The sequence below is a fragment of the Rana temporaria genome, chromosome 2 (genome assembly GCF_905171775.1).
Source record: "Rana temporaria chromosome 2, aRanTem1.1, whole genome shotgun sequence".
Taxonomy (NCBI): Eukaryota; Metazoa; Chordata; class Amphibia; order Anura; family Ranidae; genus Rana; species Rana temporaria.
Window position 1 is genome coordinate 312,789,726 of NC_053490.1, and position 16,066 is coordinate 312,805,791.

The window sequence follows — 16,066 nt, forward strand, 5'->3', positions numbered from 1 at the left end:
GTGGGTGCGCGATATACGCCGATACTCGCTTCCCGTGCTGTGTTTGAACCACTCCGCCGACATATACCGATCGCAGTACACTCGGGTATACTCGCGCAGGCTCGGTTCCGCTCGCGGTCACGTCCTGTGCGTCCTGTACGTCCTTTACACGAGAGGAGCCGAGCCTGCCCGAGTATACCCGAATGTACTGCGATTGGTATATGTCGGCGGAATGGTTCAAACACAGCGCAGGAAGCGGGGATCGGCTGAAAAACACAGTGGGGAGGACACCACGATGGCCGCAGAAGGACGCCGGACCGGACAAGGACGCTGATGGACTCCGGGCAAGACACCGACGAGGGGCATCCAAACTGTAAGTATTTTTTTTTTTCCAGGAATTTTCCTTCCAGGTTGGGGGTGCGCGCTATACACTGGGGCGCTTTATATGAAGATAAATATGGTACATACCTTTAGTACATATATTTTAGTAAACACTGCTCAAAAAAATTAAAGGAACACTTTGAAAACATATCAGATCTCAACGGGCAAAAATCTCATGCTGGATATCTATACTGATATGGACTGGGTAATGTGTTAGGAATGAAAGGATGGCACATCATTTGATGGAAATAAAATTTTCCACCTACAGAGGGCTGAATTCAATGACACCCCGAAAATCAAAGTGAAAAAATTATGCAGCAAGCTAGTCCATTTTGCTGAAATTTAATTGCAAACAACTCAAAATGGTCCTCGTTTGTATGGCCCCCAAGTGCTTGTATGCATGCCTGACAACATCAGGGCATGCTCCTAATGAGACGACGGATGGTGTCCTGGGGTATTTCCTCCCAGATCAGATGGACCGAAACATAATGTCCCAGAGGTGTTCTTTTGGATTTAGGTCAGGTGAGCGTGGGGGCCATTCAATGGTATAAATTTCTTCATCCTCCAGGAACTGGATGCATGCTCTCGCCCCATGAGGCCGGGCATTGTCGAGCACCAGGAGGAACTCAGGACCCACTGCACCAGCGTAGGGTCTGACAATGGGTCCAAGGATTTCATCCCAATACCTAATGGCAATCAGGGTGCCATTGTGTAGCCTGTAGAAGTCTGTGCATCCCTCCATGGATATGCCTCCCCAGACCATCACTGACCCACCACCAAACCGGTCATGCTGAACGATGTTACAGGCAGCAAAAAGTTCACCGCAGCTTCTCCAGACCCTTACACGTCTGTCACATATGCTCAGGGTAAACCTGCTCCCATCTGTGAAAAGCATGAGGCACCAGTGGCGGACCTGCCAATTCTGGTGTCCAATAGAAAATGCCAATCAGCCCCCCCCCATGAAGTCTGTTTCTGATTGTTTAGTCAGAGACATTCACACCAGTGGCCTGCTGGAGGTCATTTTGTAGGGCTCTGGCAGTGCTCATCCTGTTCCTCCTTGCACAAAGGAGCAGATACCGGTCCTGATGATAGGTTAAGGACCTTCTACGGCTCTGTCCAGCTCTCCTAGAGTAACTGCCTGTCTCCTGGAATCTCCTTCTCCTTATCTCTTGAGACTGTGCTGGGAGACACGGCAAACTTTCTGGCAATGACACGTATTGATGTGTCATCCTGGAGGAGTTGGACTGCCTGTGCAACCTTTATTATTATTATACATTGCCATTTATAGGGTCCAAGTATCGCCTTGTGCTACCAGTAGTGACACTGACCCTAGCCAAATGCAAAACTAGTGAAAAACAGTCAGAAAAGATGAGTAGGGAAAAAAAAGTCAGACACCGCCACCTGAAAAACCATTCCTATTTTGGAGGTCGTCTCATTGTTGCCCATCTAGTGAACCTGTTGTTAATTTCAATTAACAGCAAAGCAGCTGAAACTGATTAACAACCCCCTCTGTATACACCCCTCCCCCTCTGCTACTTAACTGACCAGATCAATATCCCAGGAGTTCTGATTCAAAAGTGTTCCTTTCATTTTTTTCAGCAGTGTATATTCCATTATCCTAGCTGCTGCAGATCCAGACCTCCTCAACCATACACAGACTTAGGGGGGAAAAATATAGCTGCAGACTGCAGACTGGGAAAAGTGTTTAATTTTGACCCATAAGTTATCGTTGTGAGCAAGACTCAAGAAAAAAGGTTTGGGCTGGATTCATGCTAGAACAGGCAGCGATTCACAGCGCTTCTCCATTCACGGTTTTCAAGTCTGATTTCAGCCCGAATTTTGGGCTGAATTCAGACCTGAAATAGACAAAAAGATGCACAGGGCTCCTGGATGTGGAAAAATGCATCCAATTTGCATAAGTGTAAACCCAGCCTGAAACTTATAACCAGGTGGTTATGCACCATGCTTCATATAAGGTGGAACAGTCAACCTATCCATGTATTTTGGTTGCAAACCCTCCTTACCCTACAGCACCTTGAAAAAGTATTCATACCCCTTGAAAATGTTCCACATTTTGTCATGTTACAACCCAAAACTTAAATGTGTTTTAGTGAAGTGGAAGGAAAATGATAAATGGTTTTCCCAATTTTTTACAAATAAATATCTGAAAAGTGTGGCGTCCCTTTTACTCTGATACCCCTAATTAAAATCTAGTGGAACCAATTGGTTAGCTAATTAGTATATATAATCTACCTGTGTGTAATTGAATATCAGTATAAATACATCTTTTCTGTAAAGCCATGGTAACTAGAGGAGCTGCAGAGATCCACAGCTCAGGTGGCAGAATCTGTCCACAGGACAACTATTAGTTGTGCACTCCACAAATCTGCCTTTATGGAAGAGTGGCAAGAAGAAAGCCATTGTTGAAAGAAAGCCATAAGAAGTGCAGTTTGTGAGAAGCCATGTGGGGGAAACAGCAAACATGTGGAAGAAGGTGCTCTGGTCAGATGAGACCAAAATTTAACTGTCTGGCCTAAAAGCAAAACCCTATGTGTGGCAGAAAACTAACACTGTACATCACCCTGAACACACCATCACGTTGTAGGGATGCCTTTATTCAGCAGGGACATGGAAGCTGGTCAGAGTTGATGGGAAGATGGATGGAGCCAAATACAGGACAATCTTAGAAGAAAACCTGTTAGAGTCTGCAAAAGACTTGAGACTGGGGCGGAGGTCCCCCTTCCAGCAGGACAACGACCCTAAACATACAGCCAAAGCTACAATGGAATGGTTTAGATCAAAGCATATTCATGTGTTAGACTGGCCCAGTCAAAGTCCAGACCTAAATCCAATTGAGAATCTGTGACAGGACTTGAAAATTGCTGTTCACAGACACTCTCCATCCAATCTGACAGAGCTTGAGCTATTTTGCAAGGAATACTGGGAAAAAAAGTCACTCTCTAGATGTGCAAAGCTGGTAGAGACATACCCAGAAAGACTTGCAGCTGTAATTGCAAAGAAATGAGGTTCTACAAAGTATTGACTCAGGGGGGCTGAGTACAAATGCACGCCAAACTTTTCACATATTTATTTGTAAAATAAATTGGAAAACAATTTATAATTTTCCTTTCACTTCACATTTATATGCCACTTTGTGTTGGTCTATCACACAAAATCCCAATAAAATACATTTATGTTTTTGGTTGACATGACAAAATGTGGAAAATGTCAATGGGTATGAATACTTTTTAAGGCACTGTATATAGTAAACTCATGGATACTCAAATGCCACTCTCCCCTTTGGTGGCACACCTCTCCATGATCCCAGGACCCTTCAAGACCTCAAAAAGATGGCCTTAGGCATTTCTTAGCCAGAACAGCTATACCCCGCTATTGGAAAACAAACACCACACTTCCCATTGTGGAATAGGCAATTTAACTAGATTCCATACAGGATTTGGAAGACTTGCTGGCACAGGGGTCAGAAGATTACAAAATGACCATCAGAAACAATACTTTCCCCTATTTCACCCTTTCAGCAAAAATCCCCAAAAATCCCCAATCCCCATCCAGCACTTATCTGCACAATTAACTCATCAGTAGAGTTGAGCGGACACCTGGATGTTCGGGTTCGGACCCGAACCCGAACTTTGAAAAAAAAGTTCGGGTTCGGGACCGAACCCGAACCCGGACTTTGACCCGAACCCCATTGAAGTCAATGGGGACCCGGACTTTTGACTACAAAAATGTCTCTAAAAAACTAAGGGAAAGGGCTGGAGGGCTGCAAATGGCAGCAAAATGCCGGGAAGAGCATGGAAAGTACTCTGGAAATAAATGTGGATAGGGAAATAACTTAAAATAACATAAAAAAATAAATAAAAAAAATATAATGATTTTTAACCTTTGAGGACGAGGTCCATACAGTTTTGTTCAAAATTATTGAACCCCCCAATGCTGTAAAGGGTTTTAGGGAATTTAGTGTACATTTGTAATTGCATTCAGAATGAAATCCTACAAGGACTTCATAAAGAACCATATGCAACTAATATGACATCAATTGGTTTTGTAATACAGTAGTAAATGCAAAATTCAAGGCAATGGGCACTGTTGAAACGCTACCTGGTCGTGGCAGAAAGAAGATGCTGACTTCGACTGCTGTGCACTACCTGAAGCGTAGAGTGGAGAAAAGTCCCTGTGTGACTGCTGAGGAACTGAGAAAATATTTGTCAGATGTGGGTACTGAAGTTTCTGCTCAGACAATACGGCGCACACTGCGTAATGAAGGCCTCCATGCCAGAACTCCCAGGCGCACCCCCTTGCTGTCTCCAAAGAATAAGAGTCGACTGCAGTATGCCGAAAGTCATGTGGGCAAACCACACACGTTTTGGGATTGTGTTCTGTGGACTGATGAAACAAAATTACAACTGTTTGGGCCCATGGATCAACGCTATGTTTGGAGGAGGAAGAACAAGGCCTATGATGAAAAGAACACCTTGCCTACTGTGAAGCATGGCGGGGGGTCAATCATGCTTTGGGGCTGTTTTGCTTCTGCAGGTACAGGGAAGCTTCAGCGTGTGCAAGGTACCATGAATTCTCTTCAGTACCAGGAGATATTGAATGACAATGTGATGCAGTCCGTCACAAACCTGAGGCTTGGGAGACGTTGGACCTTTCAACAGGACAATGATCCCAAGCATACCTCCAACTCCACTAGAGCATGGTTGCAGATTAAAGGCTGGAACATTTTGGAGTGGCCATTGCAGTCACCAGACTTAAATCCGAGAACCTCTGGTGGGACTTAAAGAAAGCAGTTGCAGTGCGCAAGCCTAAGAATGTGACTGAAGGTGGAAGCGGCGGTGGAGGAGGAGGAGGAGGTAGCCAACACAGCAGGTTTTGGTTTTTAATTGATTTATTTTTTAAATTAGGGTAAACCCCAAAATAGTGGTGTGGCAGGTGTACTGCTGTTGAAATACTCAGTCACCTATAGAGTGCTGACTGCCCCTATAGGAAAAATATTTCAGGAAACTCTCCCTGACTATGTACTTGACAGAAACACAGTATATCACAGGTGCACAGGTGGTGTGGCAGGTGTAGTGCTGTTGAAATACTCAGTCACCTATAGAGTGCTGACTGCCCCTATAGGAAAAATATTTCAGGAAACTCTCCCTGACTATGTACTTGACAGAAACACAGTATATCACAGGTGCACAGGTGGTGTGGCAGGTGTACTGCTGTTGAAATACTCAGTCACCTATAGAGTGCTGACTGTCCCTATAGGAAAAAATATTTCAGGAAACTCTCCCTGACTATGTACTTGACAGAAACACAGTATATCACAGGTGCACAGGTGGTGTGGCAGGTGTAGTGCTGTTGAAATACTCAGTCACCTATAGAGTGCTGACTGCCCCTATAGGAAAAATATTTCAGGAAACTCTCCCTGACTATGTACTTGACAGAAACACAGTATATCACAGGTGCACAGGTGGTGTGGCAGGTGTACTGCTGTTGAAATACTCAGTCACCTATAGAGTGCTGACTGTCCCTATAGGAAAAAATATTTCAGGAAACTCCCTGACTATGTACTTGACAGAAACACAGTATATCACAGGTGCACAGGTGGTGTGGCAGGTGTACTGCTGTTGAAATATTCAGAGTCACCTATAGATTGCAAACTGCCCCTATAGTTGAACAAAATTCCTAAACTATATGAAGCACAGCAGATGTCACAGGAATAGAGTGCTTGTTGATATTTCTGGAGCAACATACACCTAAAACTGTCCCTATGATTCAGCAGCCTTTCCCTCACATAAGTGAAGCAGTGACAACGAGCCAGATGCCATAAGATGATGCAGATATCCAAGAAATAAAGTGTGCCTCTTGATATTTCTGGAGCAGCATAGCAGCATACACCTAAAACTGTCCCTATGATTCAGCAGCCTTTCCCTCACATAAGTGAAGCAGTGACAACGAGCCAGATGCCATAAGATGATGCATATATCAAAGAAATAAAGTGTGCTTCTTGATATTTCTGGAGCAGTATACCAGCATAGACCTAACACTGTCCCTGAGCAGATTCAGCAACCTTTCCCTCACATAAGTGAAATACAGTGAAAACGAGCCAGATACACCTAAGACTTTCCCTAAGCAGCAGATTCCAGCAGCCTTTCCCTATAATGAGTGAAGCAGAGTGACGATCTGTGCTGTGTGCCTCTATCTAATATAGAAACTGGTCACATGATGGGTCACATGCTGCACTGGCCAATCACAGCCATGCCATAAGTAGGCATGGCTGTGATCAGTTCCCAGTCACAGTAGTAACACGAATGGTGATTGGCTGCCGTGCAGCGCGCCAAAACATACCCGAACTCCGAACCCGAACCTGGACTTTTTCCAATTATTCGGGTTCGGGTCCGGGTTCGGGAAAAACCCAAAGTCCGTACCGAACCCGAACTTTACAGTTCGGGTTCGCTCAACCCTACTCATCAGCAAATCAAGCACAAATCCATTCCCCCAGAACAAATTCTATTGCACACAACCTCAAACCCATGCCTGCCAGCACACATTCTACTCTGTCCCCCAGGGCAAATTCTTCCCATTAATCCCTTCCCCTAACAAAAATCCTTCCCAGCACAAAACCCCCAATACTCCCCTCACAGAACAAATTATCTTCCCTCCCAATTCTCCCTCCCAGCATAAAATATTTCTCCTCTCCAAATCTTCCCTCTAGTACCAATACTTTCTCCCCCCTGAATCCCCCCTCCCAGCACAGATCCCCACCAATCCACCCTTCCAGCACAAATTCTCTCCCTCCTTCCAGAAAAACTTCCCCACCCCCAAATCCCCTTTCTAGCACAAATTGTTCGCCCCCGTAGATTATCCTTTATCGCACAAATCCTCTCCCCTCCAAAATTGCCCCTCCAAATTCTCCCCCCAAATCACTCCTCGCAGAATAAATTATCTAACTACTGGCACAACTCTTTGTTGCTCCCCCAGTGCAGTTCTCCCTCCCTCTGAAACTTACAAACCTCAAATACAGCGCAGCTCAAAGCAGGGAGATGTCAGGCTCAAGGAGGAGCCTAGAGGAAACTTCCCTTGGTTTTAATGTGAATTATTGTTACAGGCAGTGGCGGCCGTTCATAAGGGGCTCAGGGGCGCCACCCCTAATCCATGTGCACGGCCCCTAATCTCCATGCAGGGCGCCAGACAAATGGATTTCAATGTTTATTTATTTTTTAAGCACATGATTAGAGCCTGAGGCTCTAATTGGCGTCAAGCCAGAGTACTGCTCCCCCCCCCCCCCGAGCTCAACCACTTGTGTCACATCAGCAAATTAATATTCGCTAATGTGTTCCTGCTTCTTCTCCCAGCCAATCAGAAAGCAGGTCCTGAGACCCGATTGGCCAGGAGTCCTAGAACTCGATTGGACAGGAGAAGAGGCGACCAACAGGACTCGGGAGGAGATGCAGGGGGAAGCCACCAAAGCCGTGACCTGGGTGGGGTAAGTGCGGGGCTGGCAGCCTGGTGGGAGACGGGCAAGTGAAGTGGTAATTGAGCAGGCGATTGAGAAGATCTGGAGCAGCCCACAAGAGATGTGGCCCATGTGCCCTGGGTGCCCAGTGTTAGCCCCTGTTAGTTGAATTAATAGTGCTTGAACTCACTTCCGCGCTGCGCTGGGCTCCTGGACCCAGCCCAGGTCCTCAGGTCACTGGGATTTTGTTGAAATCCCAGTACACTCCCTCATAATATGGGACAGCTGGGAGAAAAGTATACTTTAAAAGCAAGCAGAGTATCTGAATTTGGCCTGGTCTTGTAGTCCATGTACAGCAGGGCTGGAGTGTGCGGGAAAGAAGCAGCAGTAAGAACCAATTAATCCATGTGTTGACAAGGAGCAGCCTAATAGGAGGAGAAACAAGACTGACAGAGAGAAGAGCTCACTACTGTGCTGCTTCTGCTTTCACTGTATAGTCAAAAAGCCTGGGGCAGGTCCAGGACTACCTGGGCTCAGATGAAGAGGGTTGAATGATGCTGACCTCAAAATGAGGACATCTTGCAGCAGAAAAAAGAACTGGAGGGGAAATCTGTAGACTGGAAGTGAATATTGAAACAAAAACAATGAAAGGATGGCACTTCTCTAGTGGGTCAATTCCATCATCATTTTTAACATGATCAAGGAACCTCTCTCTCCCTCTATGTCATGGTCTTACCTCTCTCCTGTCTCCTTCGTTTGACATGTGCTGGCGGCCATCTTGGTTTCTAGGTCTCTTGTAGCCTCCCAACCTGCGGCTCCTCCTTCCCACTGGGAGGAGCTGGATACCTGGCTCACATATATAGGAGGTCTGTGACTTCAGTTCCTTGCTTGGTCCTCCTGTGTGCACATGCTTCTAAGACTGCTGCTGCTTCTGGTTCTGATCCTGGCTTCGTCTGACTTCTCTGCTGGTTCCTGATCCTGGCTTCGTCTGACTTCCCTGCTGGTTCCTGATCCTGGCTTCGTCTGACTACTCTTCTGGTTCCTGACCTCTGGTTTCACCATCCGTTGGACTTTTGCTTTACAGCTTGATTTTCAATAAAGCCTTCTTATTTTCACTTATCTCTTGTTTTACGTCTGGTTCATGGTTCCGTAACATTAGGACCAAGCCATGAATTTTGACGGTACAGAGCCATCCTCGCTACCCACGCTGGTTGCCAGACTTGATCAGCTGGAGTCCCTGTTGGGTCAGTTCGCCGTGGCGTTGCAAACCCTGCTTGAACGCACGGCTCATTTCGCTCCCGTTGCCGATGGGTCGGTCGTCGCTCCTGGGCCCGCTCCTACGGCCGATCCGACTGTTGCGCCAGAGTCTACCTCGACACCTGTTGTTGCGCCTGCGGTGTTTCGGGGTATGTCCGGTTCTGCCCCCCTTCCACAGCGATTTGGGGGAGAGCCAACTCAGTGCCGAGGTTTCCTTAACCAAGTGGGCATTTATTTCGAGTTGCTGCCACATGCCTTTCCCACTGAGAGATCAAAGGTGGGGTTCTTGATCTCGCTGCTCTCTGACAAGGCCTTGGCCTGGGCCAGTCCTTTATGGGAGAACAACAATCCGGTGGTTGCCGAGTTTTCCGGTTTTGTTGCTTCTCTTCGGAAGGTATTCGATGTGCCGGCTCGCGCCGCCTCTGCTGCGAAGCTCCTTATGTCCGTCAGACAGGGTTCACGATCCGTAGCCGAATACGCCATTGAGTTTCGTACCCTGGCAGCAGAGGTAGGTTGGAATAATGAGGCCCTGGTCGCTGCTTTCTCTCATGGTCTCTCGGATGCCTTGAAGGATGAGGTTGCAGCTAAGGACCTACCAGTGGAGCTCGAGGCTCTTATTTCTTTCCTGATTTTGATTGACACCAGACTCAGGGAGAGACCTTCCTTTAAGGTGAGCCTGCGGAGGCCTCCTAACAGTTTGGCACCCACGTTTGCTGTCCCACCCGTGCCTCCCTCTCCTCCCACGCCTCCTGGGGTTGACTTGTCTGGGGGTGAACCCTCGCAGCTGGGGTTTGCTCGCTTGTCCGAGGGGGAGAGGGTACTCCGGAGACGCGAGGGCCGATGCATGTACTGTGGTCTCGATGGGCATTTTCGGTTGGCATGTCCGAACCGTCCGGGAAACGCTCGCACCTGAGATCCTGTCGGGGGCAGATCTTGGGTGGAGTCTCCTCGTCCCCGGTTTCCCGTGTTGATAAACCACTGATCACTGTTGTCCTCTCCTGGGTCGGGGGCTCGGTGACGACCCAGGCGTTGGTGGACTCTGGTGCTGGTGGTTTTTTCATTGATAGTGAGTTCGCTGCCGCCAATTCCATTCCTCTACAGGCTCGAGGTTCCCCGCTGGCTCTAGAGGCGATAGACGGCAGACCCCTCCAACCGTCACACGTGACTCATGAGACCCTTCCAGTGGGGGTAGCCATTGGTGCCGCTCACAGAGAGTCGGTCTGCTTCCAAGTTATTTCGTCTCCACACTACTCGGTGGTCTTGGGGTACCCCTGGCTCCAGAAGCATAATCCGACTTTTGACTGGAGATCGGCCGAGATCCTCTCATGGTCACCACAGTGTGGGGCTAAGTGCATCCATGGGCCTGTCAAGTTGCTGTGTACTTCCTCGGACTCTCTGTTGCCTCCTGAATACGAGGAGTACCGGGATGTATTCGATAAGGTACGCGCAGTTGCCCTACCTCCGCACCGCCCATATGATTGTGCCATTGAGTTACAACCTGGTGCCGTTCCTCCTCGCGGCAAGGTCTATCCACTGTCGGTTGCGGAGAATGAGGCCATGGAGGAGTACGTGATGGAGGCGCTGTCCCGTGGTCACATTCGCAAATCCTCGTCCCCGGCAGGGGCTGGATTTTTCTTTGTGAAAAAGAAGGGCGGTGAGTTGAGGCCTTGCATCGATTACAGGGGTCTCAATCGCATCACGATCAAGAACGCTTACCCGATACCCTTGATTTCCGAGCTGTTCGATCGCCTTAAAGGGGCCACGGTCTTTACCAAACTCGACCTGAGGGCGGCATATAACCTGGTAAGGATCAAGGCGGGCGATGAGTGGAAGACCGCCTTTAACACCAGGACCGGTCATTATGAATCCTTGGTTATGCCCTTTGGGTTGTGCAATGCGCCCGCAGTCTTTCAGGAATTCATCAACGATGTTTTCCGTGACCTGTTGCAGCAGTGTGTGGTGGTCTATTTGGATGACATCTTGGTATATTCTGAATCCAGGGAGGCCCACATTCTGGATGTCAAACGAGTGTTGCAACGGTTACGAGAGAACAAGCTGTTCGGTAAGCTTAAGAAATGCGAATTTCACCGATCCCAGGTAACCTTCCTAGGTTACATCATTTCCGCTGAGGGGTTCTCCATGGATCCTGAGAAGGTTTCGGCTGTCTTACAGTGGCCTCAGCCCAGTGGTCTTCGTTCCTTGCAGCGTTTTTTGGGCTTCGCCAATTATTATCGGAAGTTCATCAGGGACTTCTCCATGCTGGCCAAGCCTCTCACGGATCTGACCAGGAAGGGCAGTAATTCCCAGGTCTGGCCGCTCGAGGCCATCCGGGCTTTTGAGGCCCTAAAATCCGCCTTTGTGTCAGCTCCGATTCTGTCTCATCCCAACCCTGGGTTGCCCTTTGTCCTCGAGGTGGACGCGTCCGAGACGGGAGTAGGCGCCCTTCTGTCTCAGCGTAGGACACCAGAGGGTCCGCTGCTTCCTTGTGGGTTTTACTCCCGGAAACTGTCATCCGCGGAGTGCAACTATCAGATTGGTGACAGGGAGTTATTGGCCATAGTGCAGGCTCTCAAAGAGTGGAGGCACTTGCTCGAGGGCTCGGTGGTTCCGGTTCTCATCCTGACGGACCACAAGAATCTGACCTACCTTTCTGAGGCCAAGAGATTGACACCACGTCAGGCCAGATGGGCTCTGTTCTTGTCACGTTTTAATTACGTGGTCTCCTACCTACCTGGTTCCAAGAACATCAGGGCGGATGCCTTATCACGGCAGTACTCCGAGCTGTCCAGGGAGGAATCTATACCGACTTCGGTCATACCTCCGAATCAGATCCTGGCCGCCATTCGCACCAGCCTGACCTCTCCCCTTGGTGAGCAGATTTTGGCGGCTCAGTCTGGTGCTCCCTCTGGGACACCCAACGGCAGATGTTTTGTGCCTGAGGAGTTGCGCACTCGGTTGTTGCGAACCTACCATAACTCCAAGACCGCGGGGCATCCTGGTAAGAATCAGCTGTCCTGGGCTGTTTCACGTCCGTTCTGGTGGCCTTCCCTACGTTCCGACATCGCCGCATATGTAGCGGCATGCCCTGTTTGTGCCCAAAGTAAGTCCCCTCGGCACCTTCCGTTGGGCCTGCTGCAACCCATAGCCACCGGGGAGCGCCCATGGTCACACCTGGGGATGGATTTCATTGTGGACCTCCCTGCATCCCGAGGCCATACGGTCATTCTCATGATTGTGGATCGGTTTTCCAAAATGTGCCACTGTGTTCCTCTCAAGAAGTTACCCTCTGCACAAGAGTTGGCCACGATTTTTGCCCGGGAGGTCTTCCGGTTGCACGGTTTGCCCAAAGAGATAGTGTCGGATCGGGGGAGTCAGTTTGTGTCCAGGTTCTGGCGCGCCTTTTGCTCCCAGTTGGGGATTCATCTCTCCTTCTCCTCGGCCTACCACCCTCAGTCCAATGGGGCCGCAGAACGATCCAATCAGGCCTTGGAGCAATTCCTTCGTTGCTATGTCTCCGATCACCAGGACAATTGGGTTGACCTCCTGCCTTGGGCTGAGTTTGCCAGGAACACGGCTGTGAACTCTTCCTCTGGGACGTCTCCCTTCATGGCCAATTATGGGTTCCAACCTGCCGTGTTACCGGAGGCATTCTCTCCCCAGGATATTCCGGCTGTGGAGGATCACCTTTCTGCTCTACGTGCTTCTTGGGTACAGATCCAGAGGTCCCTTGAGGTCTCTGCGCAGCGCCAGAAACTCCAGGCTGATCGCAGACGAGCGCCTGCTCCTTCCTACCAGGTCGGAGACCGTGTATGGTTGTCCACCCGCAACCTCAACCTTCGAGTGCCCACTCCCAAGCTGGCTCCTCGCTTTGTTGGTCCCTTCCGAGTGCTTCGCAGGGTAAACCCGGTAGCCTATGCCCTTGCGCTTCCACCTGGCATGCGGATCTCCAACGTGTTTCATGTCTCCCTGTTGAAGCCACTGGTGTGCAATCGCTTCACTTCCTCGGTTCCTCGGCCTCGTCCGGTCCAAGTGGGCAATCACGAGGAGTATGAGGTGAGCAATATCCTGGACTCACGCCTGGTTCGCGGTCGGGTGCAGTTTTTGGTCCACTGGCGTGGTTATGGTCCTGAGGAGCGTTCCTGGGTTCCCTCCGCAGATGTCCATGCTCCTGCCTTGCTCCGAGCCTTCCACGCACGCTTCCCTCAGAAACCGTTTTTTGCACCGCGGAGGAGGGGCCCTTGAGGGGGAGGTACTGTCATGGTCTTACCTCTCTCCTGTCTCCTTCGTTTGACATGTGCTGGCGGCCATCTTGGTTTCTAGGTCTCTTGTAGCCTCCCAACCTGCGGCTCCTCCTTCCCACTGGGAGGAGCTGGATACCTGGCTCACATATATAGGAGGTCTGTGACTTCAGTTCCTTGCTTGGTCCTCCTGTGTGCACATGCTTCTAAGACTGCTGCTGCTTCTGGTTCTGATCCTGGCTTCGTCTGACTTCTCTGCTGGTTCCTGATCCTGGCTTCGTCTGACTTCCCTGCTGGTTCCTGATCCTGGCTTCGTCTGACTACTCTTCTGGTTCCTGACCTCTGGTTTCACCATCCGTTGGACTTTTGCTTTACAGCTTGATTTTCAATAAAGCCTTCTTATTTTCACTTATCTCTTGTTTTACGTCTGGTTCATGGTTCCGTAACACTCTACCTATAAATAAGTTATTCCCACCCGTTTTCTTACTCTTTGCTTTAAGAGGTGACATGGGCATGAGCCAGCACCTGCACTATGAGTACAGGAGCAAACTGTGAGGGAATGTGTTGCTAGTTGACTTCTTGAAGAAGGATGTGTGTGTTTTGCCGGTGTGTTTTAAGAGCATTGCTTTTCCAACGGAATCAAAATGTTTTTGTCGATATTCAGTTACAAAAATCTGGATGCAATTAGGGATTGACGGCAAACACTTTGGTTGACAATGCCACAGGTTGCTGTCAGTGACTATATGACAAAAATTATTTAAAATCACTGTTGTGCACTGGGGTCAGTAGAGGATGATAACATGGAGCAGTCAGTACTGCTGTAGGCTCCTCTATAGCTCACAGGTCAAGCAGCTCAGCTTTGATGGGCTGATGGACAGGATGAGAAAGATATTATCCAAAACAAAAGTGACAATGGTTTAAACTTAAAACCTAATTCAGTACAGACTGTCAAATGTTCACAAATTATCTTGATCTTGGTTAACTCTTGCACTTTATGCATATCCCAATCAATGTAACGAGACAAAGGTCTGAATATGCCCCTAGATTTTATTAGTTTGAAAATGAATAAGGATATATTAGAGACATGAATGAAAAATTGGGTATGTGAACATAATAGGTATTATTACACTATTTTTACATAGTAGTCCTGGAAATGGCAAATGATTCAAGTACAGTAAACATTTATTCTAGGAAAACATATTGCAATACATTTGATTACAATTTGTATTTGCTTAATTAGTGATATGAATAATTGCTATGTCCGTACAAACAAAAATGTTGAGTATGGCTTTCACAGAAATACACAGAAATACAATGACAATATTGCACTTGTTATACTCACAAAGACTACATGTGTCCAATTTATATTGAAGGAAAAAAAAAGAAAAAAGAAAAGAAAACAAGAACACAGAGACTGCTAATTAGTAAAAGTGATTTTTTCAATATACATGGTAAATGGAAAATTTAAGCTCTGCATACTTTAATATGCATGGACATTGGTTGCAGTGTTGCCATTAGTGTCATAGAGATCCAGGCTACTTGTCAATTATTCAGATTGTTCTGTAACATATCAACTGACCACTAATAATATCAACTGACCATTAGTGCTGTTAACTAACATTTGAAAAGAAAATACATCCCTACATAAAGAAATCAAATAGCTATTTAATATAAACAACATACTAAAATGTTATAGGTAAAGTTGATCCAGGGAATATCCGACTGCCTGTTGGGGGATCAGGAATGATTTTTTTCCCCCAACTGGAGTAAATTGGATTATTATTTATTGTTTTTTTTTTTTTTTTTGCCTTCCTGTGTATCAACTGTGGGTATAGGATAGTGTACAGGGAGGCTTTCTATTTGTGACAATATGATTATGTATTTTAAAGGTCAATACATATAGCTCATTAACATAAGCAATTAATCAAATAATTAATGAATTAAGGTAAGCTGGAATCAATTGAATTATATAGAATACTACATTCCTACTCATTATATGTTAATCATTTAAATAAACTGGATCGACTTTCGGTAACAGGTGAATTTGATTCCTCACTAGGCAAAGCTATGATAGTTGATAAGAATAATATATCAATTCATCTACAGAATAGAAAAATATAGATGTATGTAATCAACATTATTAAAATTATTTACTGCTGACTAATAGGACAATACTGAAAAAATGTAAAAAGTACATATAAACAGAAATGCACTGAAATGTAAAACATATATATACAAAAAAATCAAGAATTTCCAAAACACTGTCATAGGAATAAATATAATCCTTTATGTGGGTGACAAAAACTTTTACCTTTAATCATGCTAATGCACTGAATACAGGAAAGACAAGGAAAAGAGGTGCACTCAAGAACATAACACGAGCGGTGGGAGTACTGTGCTGGTTAGATTTGACCAATCTGTCATGTAGAGTTCTCCCTCGACGATATGACGGTATGAGGGGTGATAACATTTGGGGACAGACGGATAATTCTTATTCAGTATAGACCAGTGTTTTTTAATGACATTGTTAATTTGGTTAGAAAATGGGTGAAATTGGGAAACGAATGGCATCCATCCCCTTTGCTTTGTTACAATGCAAATTTATGCGTTCCTGATGAACTATATTACTGGCATATCCACGTTGACGCAGTCTAGCTTCCATTTTATCCAATGAGTGAGCCCCGGTCTGGATCACTGGAATCACAGGAATGATGGCTACAGGTGGTTTGTTTTTCTACACAGG

General features: G+C 47.0%; 1 protein-coding gene across 1 annotated transcript in view; it reads right to left on the minus strand.

Annotated features, from left to right (window-relative positions):
• LOC120927009 (potassium voltage-gated channel subfamily A member 10-like) overlaps nt 1–16,066 on the minus strand; it is a 202,264-nt gene that overhangs the window by 115,633 nt on the left and 70,565 nt on the right. The gene's annotated exons all lie outside the window — the stretch shown is intronic.